Below are 25,035 nucleotides of genomic sequence, written 5' to 3' on the forward strand. Positions count from 1 at the left end.
TTTTTTTTTAACTCAACTTCTAGCCGCATGTTGAAACTGCAAAATCCCCTTCAACAAATGCCGGCAAAAGCCACGTGTTCACCTCTCTGCACCTGTGTGCTGTTGTGTTTACTCTTCTCAGGGCTATGGCCGCCATCTTTACTTACCACTCGACTGCTGCTGCCAGGCTTGATGGGAAACGTGCACCATGCTGCCTACATCTTGCGCCTTGTTTCAGTTATTAAAAGGCACGGGACCAGATGGCGTTTGTGCGTGTGTGTGTGTGTGTGTGTGTGTGTGTGTGTGTGTCTCCAGGTCTAACGCTTTGGCTCCAGGCTCTTCCAGAACTGGCACAAGCCCAACTGGGTCATCCATGCAAAGACTCCCTCTCTTCCTCTCTTTCACTCTTCATCACCAGGAGCGCATCTGTGTATGTTTGTATATATGTGTGTGTGTGTGTGTTGTAAAGAAACATGTTTTAGGAGGGATGAGACTGTAATGCTTAGTGTCTCACTCCTCGACAAAACATAAATGAGCTCATGCATCTCCTAGGTTTTTGCGTACTGTATGTGCCTCTGTTTTATTTAATCTCTTCCTCTCATCTCAAGCCAGGTGAACACTCAGTCATGTGATTAACGCATGCCCCCCTCTTACTCTCACCTGAGAACTTTAGGAAGAAAGGGGACTTAAAATGGTAGAAGTAGATGTAAACGAGATGCATTGCTGACATATGCATAGGGATGCTGCATGGGATGAAGGGGCAAGTCTCTCAGTTGTGGGTATGAGGGAAAAAAAAGAATGAGGACAGAAGGAAGTGCCACAGGCCCAGTGGAGCTGTCAAGACAGCCATGGGACCAAATTTTGCATCATTTTGGAGAAGACTAATCTTTGTTCACATTCAACTCAATATTTGCACGTCAGGATAATGCTGAATTGATTCAAGTTGCCTGGACTTAGCTCTGAGCAACACTGCGGCGTCTATATCTATCATATTATATGGATATCAACTTGAATATGAATATTAGATTGTGACCTGCAGAAGTGTGCTTCTTCTTGCTTGAGGCTTTTACTCCATGTAAGCTACAAAAATGGAAAAATATGTATTCTCATTTATTGAACGCCAGCATTCAAGAGTTCCTTTCTGGTTTTGAAAGCTCATTCTAGCCTTAAATATAAAACACTCTGTGGCCGCATTTGTGTGTCACGTTGAATTTCACCTCTGAAAGGATGGACGTTGCTATTTATGGGTTCAGAAAAAAATGAAAAGCAGTTGGAGTCATTCTCAATCCAATTCTTAATTCTGTACAGCCCTAATCCACGCAGTGTCCAGTGTAATGCAAAGGTGCCCAAACCATTTTTAGCCCAAGATCGACTTTTCCAGCAGCCAATTTCCTGAGATCTCAGGAAGGGGGTGGGGTCCGCTAATGGAATGTGATCTGTTTTTTTTTTTTTTTTTAGACGTGCTTAGCAATGCAGGGCAATGCACTGCCTGTCATGCAGCTGCACTGTAGTCAAAGCCAAACATTGGGAGGAAGTCATATGCGCTTGCGGTACAAGTAACATAAGGCACAAACGGCCTAGGTAGACTTTTACTTTGAAGCAACTCTTGGAAGCATAGTCATGACAACGCTCAACCAACTTGATCATCTTTGGTTCCCAAGGTGAGCAGGCTCCGATGTGAACAACACGGTGCTGTTCTTAAATCATGATCTGAAATTATTTTATGACTATTTCGGCTGAGTTTTTTTGCGTGTGTGTGATCTTGTGCAGGCAACCAAAATAGCAATTCAAAACAATTTTGCTCAGCTATGTATTTCTAGATAATTTCATACACAGTAGATTTCTCCGCAGTACATTCTATTCTAAAAAGACAATTTCAGGGGTATCAAACGTATGGCCCACGGGCTGGATCCAGAGTTTTCAGTTTCTTCTGTCATGTATAGCATTGGGTGGCGTATTGATAGATGCTGAGAGTCAGTTGTCATCGAGCATGAGCGTGAGTTGCAGCTGACAGCAGCTCAGGATAATTGTTTTAATTGTAATAATTGTGCTTGTTAAACATTTTTTTTAATTTCTTTTTGTAAAAGAAGCAATTAGACAGACTGAATCCTTTAACACATGCAAGGGCGAACGAGTTGGTTCAGTCTCATTCATTTTAGTAATGTTTCACAAAATCATGTTGATATAAACTTCTTCACGGACCGGTTCTGGTTTGCGGGCCAAACGTTTGACACCCGTGACCTAGAGTAACTTTGTATTCACTTCAATCAAAACCAAAAGGTGCAGCAATTTCCCAGGTATAATTAAAAAAATAGTTCCCTGAGGTTAAGAGTTTTAAATCGATCTTTTATTGACCTTTTTTTTTTTTTTTTTTTTTTTTTAAAGACCCATACCGATACATTTCAAAATGACGACAATTGGCACTGATTATCGGCCTGCCTGATCAGTCTTTTGCTGCTGTTGCCGCTCTCCCACCTGTGTCATTATCCACCATTGCCTCGAGATGACTGATGGAGTCTCTTGTTCAAGTCAATGTAATCACATCCACTGCTCTGCTCCCTTTCCCCAGCATTCTATTTTTTCTCTCCCACTGTCTTTGTGTCATCCGTTCTCTCCTTTTTTGGGCTCCCTCTTCCTCTCAACTCACTTTGCTGTTTAATGACGGTTAATTTTCGTCACAGGTCCGAATGTGAGCTGATGTGGCTCGGCTCTCCTCCCTGCTGTTCCTGACGAGGCCTGGTGTGAAATTGCCCGGCGCCCTCTCCCGTAGCTCGCTGTTTAGTTGTAATAAGCTGGTAAGGCCCTGCGTGCGTCCACACTCACACACGCACACACCTCTGATTGTGTGCATTAATTACACGCACAGCTGTGCGGGCCACGCCTTGCTTTTCCGGGTCACTCGGGGGAATCAACTGCAGCGTCAGAGCTAACAGCAGACACAACAACACATAATGAGAGTGCTCTTCACTAAAACCCTCCTTTCCCTATCCGTCCATCCATCACTCAGCCGCCTCTTCTACGACTGCCGTGACATGTGACAGGAGTGTGCCTGGGGTTCCCTGAGTGACACGGTCAAAGCCACGGGACGGGGGTAGGCCCACCAGGGTGCCACCATTGGGAGAGTGCATGTTGATGTTGAGTTTGGAGGGTGGGCCGCCCCTGTCGCTGTGGTGTGTCACCTCCGCAGCAACGCTGTCACCAACAAATGGAGCTGTGAGTGGAACCCTGCGAAGAGGAACCTGCTGAGGTACTGTTTGTATCAGCTTGTAGCTGGCGGTTGACCGCAGCTTCTATTTGATCAACAGAGTGTGTTTGGGGAGCTGTCCACAGTGAGCTTACCTACAAATGATCGTCCAATGTCAACACATAATGGACATTGGCTGTAAGTGGTTCAACCCATACATAATGCTTATTTTCCACATTATAAAGTGAATATTTAAAGGTCCGCGTGCTGATGTTCAAATGCCAATTCTTGTAAATGTTTTCTTACATTAATATGGCCAAAATGTTAAAGAATCTGGTTGAAAACTGCACACCCCACCCCACTTTATGACTATGATGTGACAATGCTCAGAAATGAACCAATCATATTCAAACTCATAATAAATGGGACTCAGTGCACCTTCCATCATTTGAAGTACTTCCGAATGAATGGACTTCACAATGAAGTTAAGCTGTTCTTTTATGCTTTTGCTGACTTTCTTTTGCTTTCTTGTAGACGACTGAAGGGTTTATGCGAACACTGAATGCTGTTTAAATAAAATATTCATATAAATCCTTCCACTTTGACAAAGGCCAAAGTTCCATCAGAAGAAAACCAGGTCCAAGATTAATTCTGCCTGTACAATGTGTCATCATAGGTACAGTATAGAGTTCTTTTGGTGATGAAATGTATCGATTCTCCAGATTGGAAGCACAACCAAAATAACATACTTAAATAATAGTGAGTACAACAACAGCCCCAAACCATGCAAAAAATCTAAAGTTTGGATTGGTACACAACCATGTCTCTCGGTTAGAAGCACAGAAGCACTAGTGGTGAGGTAAAATGATGTGCCCCCAATACAGCTAAACACAAGTAGAATGCATGCTAATTGGGATTAGCAATATTAGGTTAGCTATCAACGGACAGCATCTTCAAAATGTCACCTAGTGACTACAACAACAGCCCAAAACCGTGTAAGATATTTTTACTTTGGATTAATCAACATAGCAGGCCCAAACGCTGTAACTGAGTGTTATTGTTTTAATTATTGAGCGCAACATACAGTACACATCTTAGCTTTGCCCATTTGGAAGCGAAAATGACAGAGGCATGCACACATCACCACGCGATCGTCCACAGCAGGACAAACACAAGCTCTCATTTCATAAATGTACATGTATAAATAATAAAGAAAAAATGTTTAACATTTAAATTGTTTAAAATCTTAATCCTAAACATAAGAGACGAGCTTTTGACGAACATTAATAGCATACTTACCTGTACTTTGTACTATATGTAACCTTTTACATATAGGTCTGCAGTCAGCGGTTGTTTGCGCCTGTAGCGATCCACCAATGCTAGATCATGATCGACACATTGAGCATCCCGTGAACAAGCATTTTAAAATGAGATTACACGTACATTTTGTCATTTATTAGTCAATGGTCGATTCTGATACCGTTTTTCTGGGCCTGTGTGAATATCTTCATATCAGCTTTACTGTATCATATTAATGCCAATGTAATGACTTTCCACCAACACCCCCTGCATATTAATGGCAATACTCAACGAAGAGGACTTCTGTATCGCTATATAATGGATAATGGCTAGCATTAGCTCCGCTATTGTGCCCAAGGCTCAGTTTGGTCAAAATGGCAAGGCCCTAACTAAACTGGTGTGATTGAGATCGGTCTGAGACATTAGAATCAGCCTTGCACACGCGCTCACACACACACACACACTCACGCGCACACACATGCACACACCCAGGGGCCCAAGAGCTGACAGTAAATAAAACCAGGGACCCTCCTTAATTAGCTCATTGCCCGAGGGGAATCGAGGAAAGTATGTCAGTCTCTCCCTCGTGTTTGCTACGACTCCATCAATGTGATCATGTAAGCCAAAGAACATAGAAGTCTTTCTTACCATTTCCATTGTAAATGGAAGTTTAGCTTATTATATTTATAATTTGTATTGCCCCCTAATTAAATAAAAACATGATAATCAATGCCGGGTAACCTTCTACATGATTCAAAATAATTGTGTCTATATAATTGTAACATGGATTTAAATTACAGCTAGAACTATTAAATGAGGGGATTTTTTTCTCCTGACAAATACTCATTAAGTAGAACATTGACTAGGTCAAGTCTGTATACCTTTGTGTATCACTGTCAATTAATCCAACCTGACTTCATTAGCCTGTAATTACATAAAACAAAAGAGCCCTCCAACTCATTGTTTTCTCGGAGTTAGTGACCCCCGTCACTCAGCAATTTAATGGGATACCCAGAGCACAAATATAATTTTTCATTTCTGGATTTATTTATCATTTATAATTGACCCCCCACCCCCACTCTCCAACATTTAATAATGTTGTATTTGTATATTTATAAACCACTTACTACGTAGGAATGAGAATACAGAGGCACCTTATTTTCATGCGCTGAATAAATTAGTGCAGACCATTTAAATTCTTGGAAAGCCTGGCAACGGTACACTACTGCCCCCTGCTGATAACGCGCTATTATACCAAAACAAATGGCCAAAGAAGCACGGGATTTTTTAACATTACTGAGGATCACTTTTTCCTTTAAATAAAGTAAATATATGAACCGCTCGGTGTTTACAAAAATGTAGCTAGCTAGCTACATAGATTGTGACCAAGAGGATTTTGACAATTTGACAGACAGACAGACAGACAGACAGACAGACAGACAGACAGACAGATAGATATATAGATAGATAGATAATACAAAATACACAAGGTGTTTCCAAAGAAAAGTGATTCAGTGATTCTTAAATATTTCTTTAGTTTATAAAGCAAAATTTTGTAATTTGTTGATATAGCATACATATTGTTTAACAACGTCTTACTATACTACAGGTTATATATTAATCAAGGCTCGACACTCATCCCATGCAATGCAAATTGTTTTAAAGTGCACTGCGGAGTAAGAAAAGGCCAGCAAGCGTATGAGATGAGCTACACGTCATTATCAGCACATGGCAGCGGCCCTGCAGCCACTATGAGTGGACTATCAGTCTCCATTGCAATGAAAGGCCCAATTAAGGGCATTAATTATGCTTCCTTGGCACTCTACCACTCTCTTTTTTAGCCCGGAGAGCACTTAGTCGCAAGCCGCACGCTCCCGCTCGTACTAATCCAATCTAGTTGAGGAAGTTTGTCATGTTTGGCCGAAGTGAACTTTGCGGGACGAGGCGGGATATCCAAATGGACAGTGCAGCGGCGTCGAGCTCCTCCACGGGCGAAAGATGTGTAGTCACACAGAAAATGCAGTGTGATCTCAAAGAGTGATTCTACAAGGTTCTCTTAATATGCTGTGAAAAACCTGTGAGCGAGGCAGATGCAACATGTTTCACATCAGCGGCATGCCTGACAGCCTATTACTCAAACAAGACATGAGAAAGTCAACACGCCTTGCGCCAGTTTGCATTTCACTGCACGCAAGTTTGTTTTCTTTTATTATCGTCCGGCTGCTAATCACACCGAGTCATGTGCTTTCGATGTTCAAGGCCGCAAAGCGCCTGAGGCAAGCGGCCTCAATATGTAAAGAGAGATGTTTTCCTTTATCGCAGTCCGTCCAGTGCACCAACAAGTAACACAATCACTTTGAAATAAGTATCCATTTCCCTAATAAGTGATCTGGAAACATGCTAAAATAGATTTAATTTCCAGAAAATAGTTTTATTTCCATGCTTGTCACTTACTAAGTGATGTTAACATTGAGATTAAAAAAAAAAAAATACAATACTCCGCAAACGGTATGGTTTCAGCTGCTAATTCAGGTTGCTGACAACTGTATCAGTGCATGGCCTGACTGGACGACTGTTTGTACGTCACCTCTAGTATGTAGTAGTAGATGATTTTTATTTTGCGCCACCATATGATGAAATAGAAATGAATAAATTCAACACACGTATTATTCAGCGTACCTTTTACCAATGATTAATTCACAGTTTAATTGCACTACTGTGTTTTGTTGTTGATCATTATGGGTGTTTTTTGAGGTTGTACTTGGTCTAAATATTTTTGATCTACCACAAAACAAAATTTGTGTAATTTTTAATTTAAAAAAAAGTCTTGTTGTAGGTTTTTTCGCAGAATTTTTTAGTTGAGCTTTCAGAGCCAAGCGTTGTCTGAAAAATCAAACTGAAGTTTGCCAGCGGATTTCGAGTGTTTTCACTCGTCTGGCAAGGCCAACAGTGCTTGACAGCACTTATTTTGTCCGTACTTAATTTCAAAAAATTATTATTCTTCATGTACTGTCATTACCTTTAAAAACATCTTTTGTCACTTGCTGACTGAAAATGAGATTACATGTGCACCATTCTGACCCAGCTTGCGCAGGTCAACTGACCAAACTCAGAAAACAGGTGAGTCATGAATGCTGGTTACCTGAGCCTTGATCATGAGGAAAACTGTCTTTTTGAAGGTATTGATTATATTTAAAAATAATTTAATTATCACTTAATTAGAGAAAAAATGAAAACTTTTTACTAGTGAAAATGGCTAAACAAGTTTAGTTTCCTTTCAAACTCAAGTGCATTTAGTGAATTGCCCATCTCCATTGACAATACGTTTCTGCTTTTTGCCCCCCAAATAATTAATTAATGCGATGAAGAACTATTCATTTAAACCTGATTGAATATTTCAGCCGAAAGCCATTCCGTGTGTCACTTTTTCCACGACACTTTATTTTCAAATCAAACTTCACAGTTAGTTCAGATAGTATTTCAGCCCAATGTCCACTGTATAAGTTGTATGGCAGGTGTGTTTTTCTTTACTTTATATTAAGAAAATGATCATTTGCCTAAAATCTGTTATTAAAGTCTGTTGTTAAAGAAAATTTACATGTAAATACATGAGACCCTATAGCTGAGACCAACTTATCATCCCTACAAGCATTTGCAGAACACCATACCTCAATTTTCTTAGCCAACGAAACATTAGCATGCTTATTGCCCTCGCCGATTATCCCCACTATGTACGGTACATTACCGAAGTGTACGATTGGCCAACCCCCCGCCTGCACAATCAACAGAGAGCGTGAATGAATGATCAGCCATTAGCAGGTCGGCTGTGAACTGTGAAAATGGGCTCTCACACCAATGACTGCAGGAGGCCTCGACGTGCGAGAGCCTAGCCTAGCAGCCTCCTTACAGGGCCCTGCACTTGTTCTCACACACACACACACACCCGCACACAGGCAACACATGAGGGGGAACGAGCCTGCCCTGCCCAATGTAATGCAGTGGAACACACCGACTAGTGTAGCGTACTGAAGCCCAGTCTAGTGGAGGGCTGTGTGCAAGATCATAGCAAGACTTCTTGCTAGCATATGCTTGTGTTTAATGCAGCGACCTGCTTCTGCATGGTGAGTTTACACATACCCTGCAGTGAAGGTACTGTGTGTGTTTAAGTGTGTGAGTGTGTGTGCGATATCAGTAATCAGTGTACCTCAAACAGGCTGAGTATAACTAGGCCTGGTGTTGCAAGAGGGCTGCAGACCTGCACTTCTCTGCCAGCGCAAGTTGACTCAATCAAACGCTCCACTTTGACCTGGACCGTATGGTGTGTTTGCGGTAGTGTAAATGTGTGTGTGTGGTTATCGTCATGGTAAGAACACTGGAATCTTCATCTTCAGATGACTTACAAGTAAAGGTAAAAGGAGAACAGGAAGAAGATGTATTTATTGGTTGCTTGTGTTGTTCCTTTGGTGGTTTCTACGTCATGCATGAGTTTCTGTGCAAAATTCTCCCATTATTAAGTGTGTGTGTGTGTGTGTGTGTGTGTGTGTGTGTGTGTGTGTGTGTGTGTGTGTGCGCATGTGTGTGTTCTTGCTTGCGAGTGATGAGTCAAGCAGCGCTAGTTCAGTTTGTGTGCACAGGTTGCTCTCAGAGCAGTTCACATGGAAGTAGCACATGCCAAGGGCAAGTGCACAGTTGATAATGGTAAACATAAAGTTACTACCATTTATCCTGCGCTAAATTTGGTTTGAGTTACAGTACCACAATTTTGTCGTTTGGTTTGTAGTTGATTAAGAGAGGAAAAAAGACTAATTTATCAAAGGTTTTTAGGATTTTGGTGTGGATCCAAAAATTCCCTAGTTCCCTTGACTTTGAAATGTCAGTAGTATCAGTAGCTAATGTGAGTGTTTGATTTATTTTACCTATGCGATAATATACTGTATTTTCCTTAGACCCAGCCTGTTTGATTTATTTTACCTATGCGATAATATACTGTATTTTCCTTAGACCCAGCCTGTTCATCTGTTTTCACTATAGCAGACGTTTGTATTTGATATTTTGACTTTTACCCTGGGCGGCACAGTGAAAGAGCGGTTAGAAGATCGGCCTCGCAGTTCAGATTTCGGATGTCAATTCCAGCTCTCTCTCTCTCTCTCTCTCTCTCTCTCTCTCTCTCTCTCTCTCTCTCTCTATCTATCTCCCTCTCCCCCAGTACCCACATGGATTCTCTCCAGGCAGTCCAGCATCTTCCCACATTCCAAAGACACGCATGGTAGTTGTATTAGATACTAAATTGTCCTAAAGTGAGATTGGGAGCGTGAATAGTTGTTTGTCCCTGTGTGCTCTGCAATTGGCTGGCAACCAGTTCAGGGTGTCCCCGACCTACTGCTTGTAGACAGCTGGGATAGGCACCAGCAAGCCAGCGACCCTAGTGAGGATACAGAGCGATAGAAAATGAATGAAAGGATGGTCTTATACCCTACTAAGTCTGTGTGTGCTATATAAAGGACAACCTGGCTTTTCCAAGGATGTCTCTTATGTGTGTGTGTGAGGAATGCTGAAGCAAAATGGAGAATGCAACACATGGTAGGCTAGTTCTCAGGTGGGTGTGATTCTCTGGAATTTTGTATTACCCATCTATGAGGGTGTACAATTGGATACAAGTTGATTAGCCCACACTATTTTACTCTGTAGATAAATTAAAACAAAAAAAAAATCCTTCTGACATTCTTGGACGCTTGGTCATTTTGCTCAAAAGTATCTCTGCAGGGTTAAGGAAACCAGCATCTTCAGCAATGACTTTCAAAGTTCATATTTTAAGTTAGTCTCTGATTCAGCTTGTATCTCTTATTTAACTGCGGCAGTTTAAAGTAACTTTTGTTGAAAACTTTATTTTCTTTGTCATTGTCAAAGCATTTTTCTCTGTTTATTGTATCCTGCCTGACAAGTGTATGGCTTAATAATTCAGGTTCGGGCTAAAGCAAAGTGTATTTCAACAAACCAAGTCAAAGATGGCACATTAGTCATGACAGAGAAAGCGACACAAATGTGAGCATGAACAATTTTCTTCTTTATCGATGTTGACAGTGTTGAGGTGCAGGAATGAGACAGGCGAGGAATCTGGATAGCGCCGTTCAAGCTCATGCTTATTTGCTGTTTTTCACTTTCACACCCAAGTTTAATTTCACACTGTGCAGTCCGGCTCATAGTCATGTCTCAATTCAGTGGTCCATTGGACCACGGCAAACCCGGGGCTGCTTACTGGGCCCCAGAGCTCACCGATATCAGCTCTGCATGATGACGCCTGCGTGTGCATGGCTAATTTGGTTGTTATTGCTGCTACCAATGGAGGCGAAGCGCGTTAGTTGGCGGGCCAGGTTTTAGTTCCACTCGCTGGTCTAAATGTGCACATGGAAGCTGATGTGAACTCCCTCTGGGTTATCTCCTCATCCCCTGCTCCTGACAACATTCAAATAGGTTGCTTTATTTCATTGATGGAGAAGCTCACGCCTGGGTGACAATGTTTCTATTCCAATTGTTGCAGATTGCATGCACCGATGGGTTTACTTTGTGTGACAAAACACTCCTTGTTAGCACATACGCTCTTTGATATGGAAATACTGGCGGAAAAAATACAAATAGAGCCAAAAAGACCGCTGAGAAAATGGTCAATAAAACAACACAGCCTTAACCCTTTTGCAGCGTGCCGTTTGGCCGACATACTGAAATTTATTGTAAACTGTATTTAAAACCTTTGTTAATACATGATTGGAAATTCTATAGGTGGACTGAGCAAAATGCTTCTGCATCACACTTATATTTTTTGGCAAAAAGTGGCATGGCTGCCTCCCTTTGATCCGACCCTTAAATCTCAGGAATTACAAACTCAATCCTCACAAATGAGCTATTGTTAGAAAGGGAATTAAACAAAAATTGCAGATACAAATCGCATATATTTTAGTAAATTGTACTTTTTATGACAAAAAAAGACCTTGTGGATCACATGACAGCATTTTCCATGAAATATTCCTCTTATATTTTCTAAAACATACAAACACTTCGGAGATGTAAAATGTCCAACCTCATTTGTGAGGATTGAGGATTCCTGAGATACTGTATAAGAGTTCAAAGGAGGGAAGCCATTTTTTCTTTGCCAAAAATGTAAACATTTGTTGAGCATAGCTCCAAAACCTCAGCTTCAATTGACCTCAAATTTTAGATTTCGTGTTGTGCCATTACTATCAGCAAGTGTATGTACCAAGTTTTATCATCATCAAATCGACTTGATCAAACCCAATCGGGTGATTTGGCATGGAATAAACCAATCAATGATTGCTTGGTTCAGTGACAAAAAATTGATAGCATAAAATATATATTTCACTTCTCAGCGGAGCAGTACTTCCTGTTCCACTTCCACATCTTACATGAGGACGTCATTCTTTAAATCAAATCCTCCCACTCTGCGTTTCAATATTCCCATCTCCATGCACATCTCAAACAGCTCATTAACTCCTTTATTTATGCGCACAACACTTTTTTTTAAACAAATGCATCAGAGGTTCTACCCATATTTTATTCTCACTGCAGGCATCATGAAACCCAAATGACTCATCTCCAGGATGGACAATGTGTGCGTTGTCGCCAACTAATACGTGAGCTTAAAGCAACTAATGGTTGAGCTTTACTATCAAACTCTCACACCACTGGGATTTGCAGATTACTGCCGCTTTTTGAGCTCATATTCCGGACCGGCTGATGTGCCTTCAATTGTGGGGCCGATCCCCTTATGCAGATGCAGCCTTGCGGTCGTGATAATGAGCAACAGGATGGGGCGCAACTGTGAAACAAATCCCGAATGCATGTGCTGTAAAGTGTGAGCACTTCTAACTAGATTTACCTGATTTGTGCCGGTTTATGCCCCGATGTGATATGCAGCAGCCAGCCTCATTATAGGACCTAAACATGTTTGTGTGAGTGAGCGTAAGATCACCAATTAGGGCTTGAGTGAGGATGGTGAGAAATGGAGTTGTCCCTTGTTAGAGTGCTCAAACAAAACAAGAGAGAATGTAATGACGGGCCAGCTAGTGTTGCATGCTTACTTGGGTGTAATGACCCATCAATCGGGACATCTTGTTGGATCCGCTTCTGCTTGCCTTCATTTGTCTGTCTGCGCCGGGCCGCTCCTGGGCCGCCCCCATCCTCCTGCGCTCATCTTGTTCTTGGTCCCACAAAGCCATCGGACAAATTTTACCTTTATGCCCTGTCTGTGTACCTCTGTTATTGCCTCAGGGTTTAATTTGATGATGAGCTGTTTCAGTGCCATGGACAAGAATTCTCATCTTTTAAAAAACTTAAGTTGTGTGCCAATGATGAGAATTCTCAGCAAATATGTTGTTTTATGAAAGGGTGGCTGACACCCTCGATCGTGCTTATTTTAAAATGAAGCCAATTGAGCACTGTAGTGATGAACTGTGACCATTGGATGGCGGTGTTACTATACATACTAAACATATATTGCGAACTTGTAATTCAAGTTAAGGAATGGAAATCAGTCTTTCATATGATACCGCACTTGTTTAAAGACATAGAACAACATATTCTGTTGGCTTTGAAAGATGAATGAAAGTGCGAATAATCAGCTGGCACTCTAGGAGTTGCCTTTTCCGAGAACGCTTGGATAACGCAAAGTTAAACCAAATAGACAAAGGATGACTTTGCCATTTTTAGCCTCACTTTGCTTCTCTATAAAAAAGCCAATTCATGTGTTTTGGTTGGTAGCATATATTGTTTGAGCATGTTATTATAAACCTAAATGTATAATTTTAAGGTTTTAGTATTTTGTACAGAAGTTGAGAAATATACAGTACTTTTAAGAAGACATGAGGCTAATGCTGATCCTCTCAGCCTGAGTTACACTTGCTTTGTTTTGTTTAATAATCTTGGCAAACGACAGATTTTTAAACATTTTTAGAGGTGGATGTTCAAAAATAGTTATCAAAACGTCTGAACCCCAAGACAATATGGAAATGCCGTACCTCGTAGTTCATGCCATAGCTTCCTGGATTACAGTCATTCCTTCAAACTACCCCTATAACTGTGATTAAAATAAGAACTCATGAAGGGCGCAAATGCTCATACAAATGCTTTCTATTCACAAGAGTTGACCTCTCCAAGCCACAACAAAGTGCAGCTGCGCTATAATCGTAAATCAATTGGTATTTGGGCTGTTATTTAATTCAATACATCCCATCAAAGTTCATGATTTTATTGAAATTTAACCCTTCTCAATATAACATACAAAGCTCTCCTGCAGTAACAACACTGAATCCAGGTTAAACACTGTTGGCTTAATGGATGGATGGATGGATTGAATAATTGGTAAATAAATATTGCCATAGGAATTAGGTAATAATAATTTTAATGATAATAATAATACTTATCTTTGACTTTTCATTGAACAAACTGTACTCTGACACAGTACACTGACAATACAGTACAAAGCAGAAATAACGCATAGAATAAACTGGAACGAGAAATGATTATTAGATTTGTGGAAAGTTGCGCCAAGATTGTATCGAGACATAATGTGTGGGTGTGTGGGTGTTTTTTGTGGTTGTTGTGTGTGGGCGTGGGGGGGCATCTGACGAATCTTCTCACTGGGACACTGCGAGGGGCCGATTGGCCTCAGGCGAAGCTGTAAGCTCCACCTCTGACAGGCGTCATACTTATTGCTCAATGACATTCGATGTTTTCCTTCAGTGTGCTCTAAGATTGATTCCTCACATATGTCTGAAATATCTCCAGAGCCCCGAAGCGGGGTGACGGCCACACAGTGGCACACACTGAGCGAGAGACAGAAACGGTGCCGCTTATGATTTGGGGTGTGCGTAGCTAAAGTTTTGAAAAGCCAATCAAGTTGAAAATCCACAGATGACTGATACTTTATCTGAAACTGACATCACTGGATATGATGATAACAACCTAAACTAATATATTTACTCAATATGGCATTAGCTGTTGTTGAGTCTCTTAAGAAATGATTTTAACAACATGAATCCAATTTCTTCCATTGAACTGCAATTTGCATTCACTGCTGCTTGAATATCTAAGTGGAGTCCTTGTAAACCGTAATGTCAACATTGTTAGGCGCACAATGACCTCCGGAGTCATGAGCTTCAGCCTAATTTTGTAATATGTCTCACAGACCTAACAAAATAAAATGCACAATTAATTCCTGTAGATACAAATACTTATTCAGCGTAATTGAGTAAAAATAGTGTTGTTGTTTTTTTCCCTACCCTATGTACTAGTAAAAGTAAAAAGAATGTTGCATTAAAAATACACCAAACATTTACGAAAATTGTAACAGACCAATTGTAGTTAATTACTATGAGTGGGTATCTTTGACTGTCTCATGATTCAATTTGATTCTTGTTTTTGAGTCTACAATTTGATGCAGAATCAAATTGCGATTCAAAATGATTCTTGATTATAACGATTTGACTGACAATGATTGTTTTTCCATTCTGCTTTGCAAGAGATAATTGGAATGACTTTTTTAAAATTAAGTTTAATTGTAAGGAAAGGTAAAATTAACGTTAAACTGTAAAGGAAAGGGTTTTTCCACAAAAAAGTTGACTGCAACTCTATTATCTAATTTTTATATTCATTCCTCAACATTTCAAACACTGCAATGGAAGACAGAAGTCTAGTTTTTTTTTTTTTTTTTTTTTGTATTATAAACAAGGATGACTGGGTCAGGTGTGGCCAAGATTGGTCCTTTTCTAAGTTAATTGTATGCCCAAATTGTTTAAATATTTGCAGTCATTAACACTTAATGCATAGATAGACCTTTACTCTGAGTTTGAAATTTCTGACCACATATGGATGCACCACGTAGTTAGCAAATATACGTAGACATACAATAACTTACAATGACAGTGTAATTGACTGTCGAATAGATTTTGGGAGATTTTTATCGATTTTGCATTGTAATAAATGATAATGATTCATATGTGAATCGATTTTTTTTTGGGGGGGGAGGGGGGCAGATTAATTACGACCCACATCAACTCTATCTAAACTGAGAATTGATCTCTGTCTCGATATGCACTTTTATTGCTGAGAACGTGACGACAAAATATTCCCCTATGAAAATGGATGATGGGTGCATGTTGTGTATCTGACATGATTCACTTCCTGTTTCGTTTCCTCCGCAATGACATGTGAGCGGAGGCACGGCTCTACTGTTTTAAACACTTTAATGCAATTTAACAATGCCACGTATTCTTTTCACGTTTCATTGGGGTCCTCTACGTGTGAAATTGCTAAGGCCCGGGCGACACGGGGGCGCAGCAGAGGCGGGGTCACGCCGCAGCGCCAGATGTGGGAGGGCAGGCGCAATTAATTGCTACACATTGTTCAGTGGCTGTGTGTGCACCTTCAGTGAATTAAGCAACGCTCTCAGGGCGTGACTTTGAATAACACGAACGAGGTGTGAGGGCCTCTCGCTCACAGCTGAAGCCAAACGCAGCCATTGCATCCAATTAGCTTCTATGTCCTCAAATCACATGCTTAACTTACCATTTTGTGAGCATGCGAATCTGCAAATTTTTGCTCAAAAAAGTTATGGCTGGAGCTGCTCTTTGTTCTGGTTCATGTTAAAAGCTATGACATTCTTCACCATTGGCTTTTATTATTAAAGGTATATGTTTTATTAAGGGCCAGAATGTTTATTGAAATGACATTTGTGTGAACAATTGGTATGGCAAATGAATTGGACCTCAGAATGAAGTTGAGAGTAAAGGGAAGGTTCGTTATCGACAGTCGAATGGCGGTCTTGATGCGCAGCTGATGCTCTCTAATAGCTACTGTATTGGAAAAATCAAAACATCTATTCTTTATGGAGAATTAAAATATGATTAGTTCTAATGGCGAGCCAAAGTAGTTGGGAACCACTTGTATTTGGATTTGTAAATCATTTTGATTTTATTTCATTGAATAATTGATTTTTTTTTTTTAAATAATGAACCAGATGAGCATTGATTATTATTTTTTTGATCGTGGAGATTTTCCGGCTTCGCTGATCTCTTGTTTAGGTCCACCTGCACAGTCTTAGGACTGTCATAATTGAAGTATTAAAGGGATAGTGTTTATCATTTGGACCATTTTTCATCACGGACAGCAGGAGGTGCTGCAGGTGCTGCATTTACCATTGTCTGTAGCTATAACAAACATGGCCGCCTCCGGAGAAGTGCCACCGCCCATGCAGTATAATTGAATGATAACTAGACCTATTATTATGTTTAAAACATACTGTTGGTCAGTGAGAAAACATTCATTTGCAAGTTTTTAAAATTTGCAATCGTTTAATGTATTCCTTTTTAATGAAAAATGGTCTAATTCTTTTGCACTGTCCCTTTAACTTTGGAAATTCATTAATCTCACATTAAGAAGACCGTTGGGGTTCTTACTGCTCACAAAGTATTGTGGTCTATATTGTTCTGTGACTATTGATGCTCACTACCAAAGTACCCTACACATGAATCTTCCTCAGACATTCAGAAACCCCTACAAAATAGCGGAACCCCTTAATAGTGCAGGAGGAACCAGTGTGCACATTCGGACACATGTCTTCATCGATGCAGCCCAGCCTGCCATCCATGGGGTTGCAGTGCACACCCTAGACTTGACCCCGGTCTCATATCTCTAGCACACCTCTTTCCTCCACCTGCCCCTTCTAGTCTAGGTTGAAGATAGCGGGGGGTGGGGATTTGATGGGGGCAGGCACAAGCAATGGTGGTGGAGGTGGAGGGCATTCAGCTCCCCCTGGGGCTGTCTGCTGGAGCGAGGTGACCCAGCTTGTCGCTCGCTGACCTGTGAGAGGGACATTATGAAGTGTGAGTGGCTGTCACCCTAAATGCTAGTGACAGCACGGCTTCCGGTGCAGCTGTGCCAGGCTGCCCCAGCCAGAGAGCCAGCGCCCGTGGACGGCGTGGGGCGAGGTGGGGTGCTCGCAGTGTCTGTGGTGGAAGGGTGTGTTCAGGGCCCTTATGCTCTCATGGTGTAATGCCTTGTCCATTGATTCCTGAGCTCAGAGGGAGGCCTGAGGCCCTGTAGTGTCAGCGGCGCCTCTGTCTAACCAGGACTGCAATGAGGAGCTGTGGATCTATGTGGTCTCCTAAAAGCTGCCACTGCATACATGCATTACTTTTGCAGACTGATGTATTTGTTCTGACAAACTTTTGAGTGTCTACTGTCATGATAGCAACTTGATTCATGACATGATAGGCTGTGAAATAGTAGAAGTTTTAAAGTATTCGCTTCTCCAGCTTTGTGCTGCTGTGACTGACTGTTCCAAAAAGCTGGAGGGAGAGATTATATATCAATATGTTCTAGAGAGAATATACTAGAAACTCAACCAAATTATTCATTTAAATTTAAAAGCTTTGTATCATGTTTAAACTGCATCTCCATGTGCTACTGCAGCACAAAAAAGGTAACACACTCAAACGTTTCGGGCCTGATGCACTGTTTATTTGTTTGATGTCAATGTGCACTACATATTCTTGACTCGCAAACACGTTCAAATCTGTTCATAAGTATCTTAGACAGACAGACAGACAGATTTTCTAATCAGTTGTAAGCTCAAAAATTACAGCATTTTTTTCTCATAATACTATGGAAAAAATGGTCAACATGTTTGCTTTACGGTTCACAGGTTTCAGGTTCAATTCCAGCTCTGGCCTTTCTGTGTTAATTATAGAAAATGAATGGATGGAGTATACGCGTCAACACTCTGCGGCATTATGTGATCAAATGCAATGTTTTTAGCATTTAGCCTACAAGTATGTTTGGACGTATGTGCGAATGTATGTGCAAGAAGTATGTTTGGATGTTTTTGCAAGTACGTTCAAATGTATTTGCTAAAATGTTCATCTGTATTTGAAAATACATTTAGACCTATTTGTAAATACATTCAACTGCAACTTTGTAATGCATTGAAACAGGGACCAAAGAAGAACCATTCCATTTTTGCAGCTATTACTCTTGCTATTGCAGTTTGCCTGGTTAAGATCGAAGCGGGGCAGTGACCCTCTAAATCCAGCAGACGGAGCCGAGGAGAAAGCCACTTTACCCTTTTTTAAATGAAGGCGGAATTTGCACTTTTCCATTTTCTAGCATGATGTGTGTCGCCACTAAGTTTTGCTGTTGTTTTCCCGGGAGCTATAAATCAAAGACATTACAATACAAGCAAAGGCGCAGAACAAATTAAACTCAAAATCTCACCGTTAGACCTTTTTTTTTCTCAAGTGGTTAGCAAATCGATCAGGCCAGGTTGCATCCTGCCTCTCACCCTAAATCAGCTGGGATATTTACTGTCCTTGCAATCCTACTCTACACCTCTAAAGTGAGGTGCAAACTTCTGTCCTCCTGCATGTATCCCCCTGTCGCAGCTAACCTGCATCCTCACTCTGCGGGGCCTCTCCTGGTTGCGCCCAGCTGGCGCCCTGTGAGACGGCTGGGCAGAGGCAATAGGCTGTGCCAGCTCTACTGGTGCAGAAAGGGGCACACCAGGCAGACAGGCCCAGTGTCAGCAGCAGAATGCTATCCCCATGACTGCGGCGCAAACATATGCCAGCTTACTCCATGAACAATATGCATTTATACAGTATGTTTACCGCTGCGGCCCGAATGCGCGCACCACCGGCATCGCTGGACCAATGCCAAATATGTTTGGTCCGACTGGGACTGAGATAACTGGGACGAAATGTTTGTTTACACATCATGAGAGCAAACCAGCAAACGCACAGCTCAAACAAGTCCGTCCTGTGCCACATTGTGGCGGGAAGAACAAATATGTTGGAACTGTGTTGAAGTAGACTTTTGGGGTCTCCCTACATTGGCTAAGTATAAACTGAAAACATTTGCATTTGAAAACATATCTGTTGACCTACCCTCCAGTCCTTTATTTGTCACAATATTCTTGTTGTATCTATAACCCCTTGGGAAGAGGACCCAACTTAAAAACAACATAAATAGAGAGACATATTTTTATTTACTGAGCAGGAAGTTGACGGAACGTAGCGGCATCTCGGCCACATTAATGACTGCAATAGCTTTACTGGAGGTAAATTACTTTTGATGACCTTATTGCCTTTTAGACCAGCGATTCTCAGATGAGGGTATGTGATGTTTTAACAGGGCTTCCACAGGTATCGACGTATCTAATTTAATGCTTTTTGACGTGACTGGAACAGTACATTTTTCTTTTCAAAACAAGAGCAAATATATTAGAACTTGAATCAAAATTGCGTCATCGTGACTTCTTTTCAAAACGCTGCATGCCTATATTTTTTCAAGTTTATTATGGATGCACATTGTCATTACTGAAATAACTTTCCAGCCGAAGAGTCTGAATTGAAACAGATAATGTTACGCAATCTGTCTACTGTGTTCAATAAAATATGCAGAGCGATACCACTACAAATGTAGTTCTAAATTGAATAAATCAGATGCGGATTGCATGCTACTCTCCAGAAATGTTTTTCATAGAGAAAATGGATGGATGGATGGATGGATGGATGGAGGTTAGGATGACAAAGGGCATGACAAAGAGCATTGAAAAAAATTGTTGAACCACTGTTTTATAGAGTTTGGTGTAGTCGTCTTCAAAGAAAAGTATATACAGTACTTTGTCAGTCTGAAATATGAAACATTCAGCATGAAATTTGAAGTCACATTCAAGTAATGCGTGTTTGTCAGTCTTTTATTAGATAATACAGTAATTTTTGAACCAATGCTGGCGAAGCTACAGAAACGTTGATAGCATCAAAACCTAATTAATGCTAGCTAGCCCTTAGTTTATCAAAATGTATACTTCAGAAAATTTGACTACGTACCTACGTATATTTCAGAGTTGCTTCCTAAAAAAAAGTCAGTCAAATCAATGCTTCCTTATTTACTCTATTCTATACCCTATTTTACCAATCTGGTTTTTTAACGCAAGTATTTGTAGGTAAATAATTCTTCTCAGTGTAATATCCATCCATTCATGCGTCCATTATCTGTAGGCGCTTGTCCTCACAAAAGTTGCAGGCTTGCTGGTGCCTATCCCAGCTGACTTCGGTCAGTAGGCACCCTGAACTGGTTGCCGGACAATTGCAGGACACACAGAGAAGAACAACCACTTACGCATCCAATCACACCTAAAGACAATTTAGTATGTCCATTACACCTGCCATGCATGTTTTTAGAGTGTGGTAGAAGGCCGGAGTGCCTGGAAATAACCCACCCAGGCTAGGGGAGAACATGCAAACTTCGCATGGTTAGGCCATAGCCAGGTGGATTTGAACTGGGGTCCCTGAGCTGTGTAATAAGAATCCCAATAATGATCACAACTGTACAATCATACTGGATGTCGTTTTAGAGCTCCGGGGACTGGATGAAACTTTCACTCCAAACAAATGGAAAAAGTCTCCACATTTTGGCCCAGCCCTTGATGTTTCCACCCTGGGGTACTTTGTGGCCCTGCTGCCCACCACTCTAGTTTGACCTTCTTCCAGCTGCAACTTTGTTAACCCAACCGCAGCTCCCTGCATTGACAACAGCAGGGACACCAGAAACCTTTGCACATGTATTGTTTGCACGCAACTTTAAAACTCATGAACAGTCCGCGATTGAAATGTCAAGCAAAAACCACAACAATACTGCAATAACTGCTTGCATCTTTCCAGGCTTCTGCGAAGAAAATTCATTTGCATAGCCTTTGATTATTTCATAGGGTTCATGCGTGTTCATCCAAACTTCCTTATTGGGTCCTCTGTAAGTGTGTGTGTGCGCTGACCTCTTTCACACAGAGAGACCCCCAATTGTGCTCCGATAGCCAGCCGAGCTCAGTCAAGCAGATCCTGTATGCTCACTGGCATTTCACACGCCCAAACGTGTGCACGTAAACACACATGAGTACCATTTATCTAGCTGGGGTCGCATGTGACACATGTAGAGGTTTGTGGGGGGGCAGCAGTGGATATGGAAATAATGGTCTCCCCTTATAAAAGCTCTGCACTAGACTCCACATCAAAACTTCGGCCCACCTTTGTGCCACCCCTCGGAGAGCTTCCAAGGAGACTTCCGCTTTTAAACTTGCGCACCTTTTATAATCAAGTCAGAACCTTTTTGAGGTCACCCACGCGGAAGATGCTGTCGCCTATTTTTGCACAGACACTTTTTGAAAAGGTGTGTGTGTGTGTGAAGGGGGGGGGGGGGGGTATACTGTCTCAGCTCATCCAACTGTGAGATGCTCCTTTCCCCGTTCCCCATACTGCCGTCATCTCACTAATGGTGTTTGTATCTGTTCTCCATAGGAGGCAAATGAAGCTTTTAAGCTGGCTGGAAGAAGGTTGAGGGGGCTTGCCTCTGAAAAGATTAATTGACTTTGTGCACAGTGTCACTCATCCTGTGAGTGGGGAGTGCTCGTGTGTTTGCTCGATGTGATATCGTCATTGCTGCAGCAATTTGTGCAGAAATATTAAACTTTGCACAAACCACCCATCCAATTTTTTATGACACATCCACTTTAGGTTGTTCTTGAACCTATCCCAGCTGACTTCCTACCCCTAAATTGATCACCAGCCAATCGCAAGGCATAGGTAAACTCTTGAAAACAGTTGGGTTGAAAAGAAACAGAAACAACTTTTTTGGTTATTTGTTTAGTGCGAGCGCAGCTCGTGGTGCAATTATTAATATGTCCGCCTTGCGCTTCAGGGGCCCGAGTTCAAATCCAACTCGCTTCGGCTTTCCTTTTTGGAGTTTGCATGTACTCCCCGGGCCAGCGTGGGGTCTCTCCAGGCACTCCAGCTTCCTCCCACACTACGAAAACATGCATGGAAGGTGTATTGGAACCACTACATTGTCCTTACGTGTGATTCAAAAAAATTAGTGCAAATGAATAGCAACCCAAGTGTGTGGTTGTTTTGTGGGCTACTCATTTCTATTGTCAAAAGGAATCACCCCCATAGCAACCACTGGGAACAATCTACTGTAAAAACATCCATCCATTCTCTATAACTGCTTATTCTTTCTAGGGTCACTGGCTTGCTGGTGCCTAACCCAGTTGGGTCAAAAATAAATCCAATTCTGCGCCAAAAAATGTCAAAAAAAGTATTTGTGTACATATGTACTCTATAATAACTGTTAGGTCAAAAATAACCCAAATTGCGTGAAACAGAGACTGACACAGTTTATTGTGTTGTTTATTTAACCCCAAAAGTTGGATAAGAATAAATCACAAATACAACAATCCAATTTTGTGTGATTTATCTCGACCCAAGTTTTTGAGCTAAGTGAGGAATTGGGGGCGTTTTATACATATTAACCCATACTGGCTTAAATATATAATCCTAAAAGTTGAATGGGTCCGTTTTTGACTTTTTTTTCCAGTAAGTTTTACCACTTAGAGAAAGAACTGTGAAGACGAAAGCCCAGTGAGTTGACTGCATGAATAAGGGGTACATGAAAAGTTGACATAACTTCCAGCTCAAATGAAACCAAAGTCAATAAAAACAGATTGAGATTATTTTTGGGTCATTTATGCACCAGTGTTTTAAGCACATAACAGTTTGAGAAAATTCTGAACAGAATGTATTTTTTTCATATTTACTTTGTGTTCTCTAAATATATTGTCTAAGAATAGGGTCTTCTACAATTACTCATTACTATGATCCAAAAACATAATATCTAGTACCCATACTGTTAAAGTAACACCTCTTTGAAAGTGTAAATAGAAAATTATAATATTTTTGAAGACAAAATCTTGCAAACTAGATTTCTTGTTCTGTCTCCTATTTAATTCTGAAGGTGCACCTACTTATGCATCTCATCAACAACTTTGACTGTGGGACGTGATACGAGAAGATACCAATGTAAGAATGTACAAAGAGTAAAGTTCCTCACCCCCGCCTGCCGTACACGCTGCCACCACCCACAGCTGCTTACACTTCTCCTGTCATGGTGATAATCTCTTTGTCACCGACCGTCTGTTGCAGATTTGTACGTCTGATTCGGTGAATGTCCGAGTGGCTGGTCTGACTTTTGTGCCACAGGATGTCTCTGGCACTCCCTGTGCGCGCGCGCGCGTGTGTGCATGCAGTCACTGCCATAGGTGGTGGGATCGCAATTCCTGTCAAAATGTGTAAGTATCTAAACTTACACCAGAACAACGATGGGCAACTGCAGTCCTCGTGGATGTTTTCAATGTTTACCTCTATCATCCTATTTTGACCTTTTTTGGGGTCATCATCCACATCAATCTCAGTATTTTAGCTAAGGGGTGGCACATTCCTGGTAGCGTGATAACTACCGGTGAGTCGTCGTGCCATGTTGTACTTTGACATGTTGTCAACATCTTGGTGAATTTTCAGCTTCCTGGGCTATTCCTTCAACGTTTTCCCTTTGATGTGAAATGCCTTGAAGTAAATATCAGGATTGGAACAAATATTGCAAAAGAGTTAAAATGATGACATCAGCAGCAAGTTCTCATCATGATTCTGATCATCTGAAACATTTTATTCAATTTTTAACTATTAAAATGGATGTTTAAGGGCAAAAGTCACCAATGGAACCCAATAAAAGAAATGAATTTGACATCAAAAGTTGTCAGTGGCACTGAATGAGTTAATCACTAAGCTATTTAAGGCCTGTGCCTCATTGGAAGCAAATTACGTGAAGACCGCCGTTGACCATATTTAGCCAGATAGATATGGAATTAACTTCCAAAATATGAAATGCATTTCACTTGGACTAATTGCTGGTTGAAAGTTTTTGTTTTTCCTCCAAGCTCCTTTGCCCATCTTTGCCTTTCATTCCCTCGCCTGATGACACCTTCTGTTGTTTGCTCTCCCCTTGTCACTCCACTGCAATCATCCTCGCAGGGGGCCTTGTCATCTCTATCTACTCATATCCTCCACTCCTGTTTGCTTGGAGCACTACTGCACTTAAATGTCAGGCCTGATGAGCCGGCCACACCCACCTGCCACATCAGCTCAGAGCCTGCTAAAAGCTTTTATGGAGGCAAGCGCGAGCCGGGTGCTTGATACAAATTAAAGACTTTCTTTTTCTTCTTCTCTTTTTTTATTTGCAAAGGATCGTGGCATTGAAGACAGAACTTCTACAAGGAAACTAACTGAGGACGCTAAAGTGAGAATGGCTGCCATCTATAGTGACAATTATGGTACCCATAAAGTTGTCCATGTGTAGGCTTATTCTGCATACATTAAAACAGATTTTCCTTAATAAATGACAATTTCCTATAGTTTGAATTACATACACCATACTTGGCAAGCCTGCGACTGCTAAACTATGTTTGCAAAGTTCTTCTCATTCAGGTATCCGTCGCAAAAAGATGGCGGCCAAACATGTCAGTCTCCTGTTTGGTGCGGCACCGCCAATGTTGACAAATGTATATTGATATAATAGAACATAATAAAAAAAAAAGAACAAAACATTTTGTGTTCACCGCCAGATGGCACTAGATTCTGCACATTTCCCCTTTAAATTGGTGCAATTAGGTTTTTAAAACC

General features: G+C 41.2%; 1 protein-coding gene across 6 annotated transcripts in view; it reads left to right on the forward strand.

Annotated features, from left to right (window-relative positions):
• Positions 1-25,035, forward strand: part of immp1l (inner mitochondrial membrane peptidase subunit 1) — a 69,069-nt gene that overhangs the window by 38,820 nt on the left and 5,214 nt on the right. For 3 of the 6 annotated variants that reach the window (XR_015865285.1, XR_015865283.1, XR_015865281.1), the window contains one exon: positions 122-258. The gene's annotated coding sequence lies outside the window, so the exon portion shown is untranslated. Of the gene's footprint in view, positions 1-121; positions 410-2,660; positions 2,775-2,986; positions 3,362-23,314; positions 23,380-23,502; positions 23,649-24,598; positions 24,653-25,035 lie in introns of those variants that run through there. The other 3 variants (XR_015865280.1, XR_015865284.1, XR_015865282.1) reach the window with 3 other exon arrangements.

This window comes from Hippichthys cyanospilos, chromosome 4 (genome assembly GCF_059441005.1).
Source record: "Hippichthys cyanospilos isolate Australia breed blue-spotted pipefish chromosome 4, RoL_Hcya_1.0, whole genome shotgun sequence".
Taxonomy (NCBI): Eukaryota; Metazoa; Chordata; class Actinopteri; order Syngnathiformes; family Syngnathidae; genus Hippichthys; species Hippichthys cyanospilos.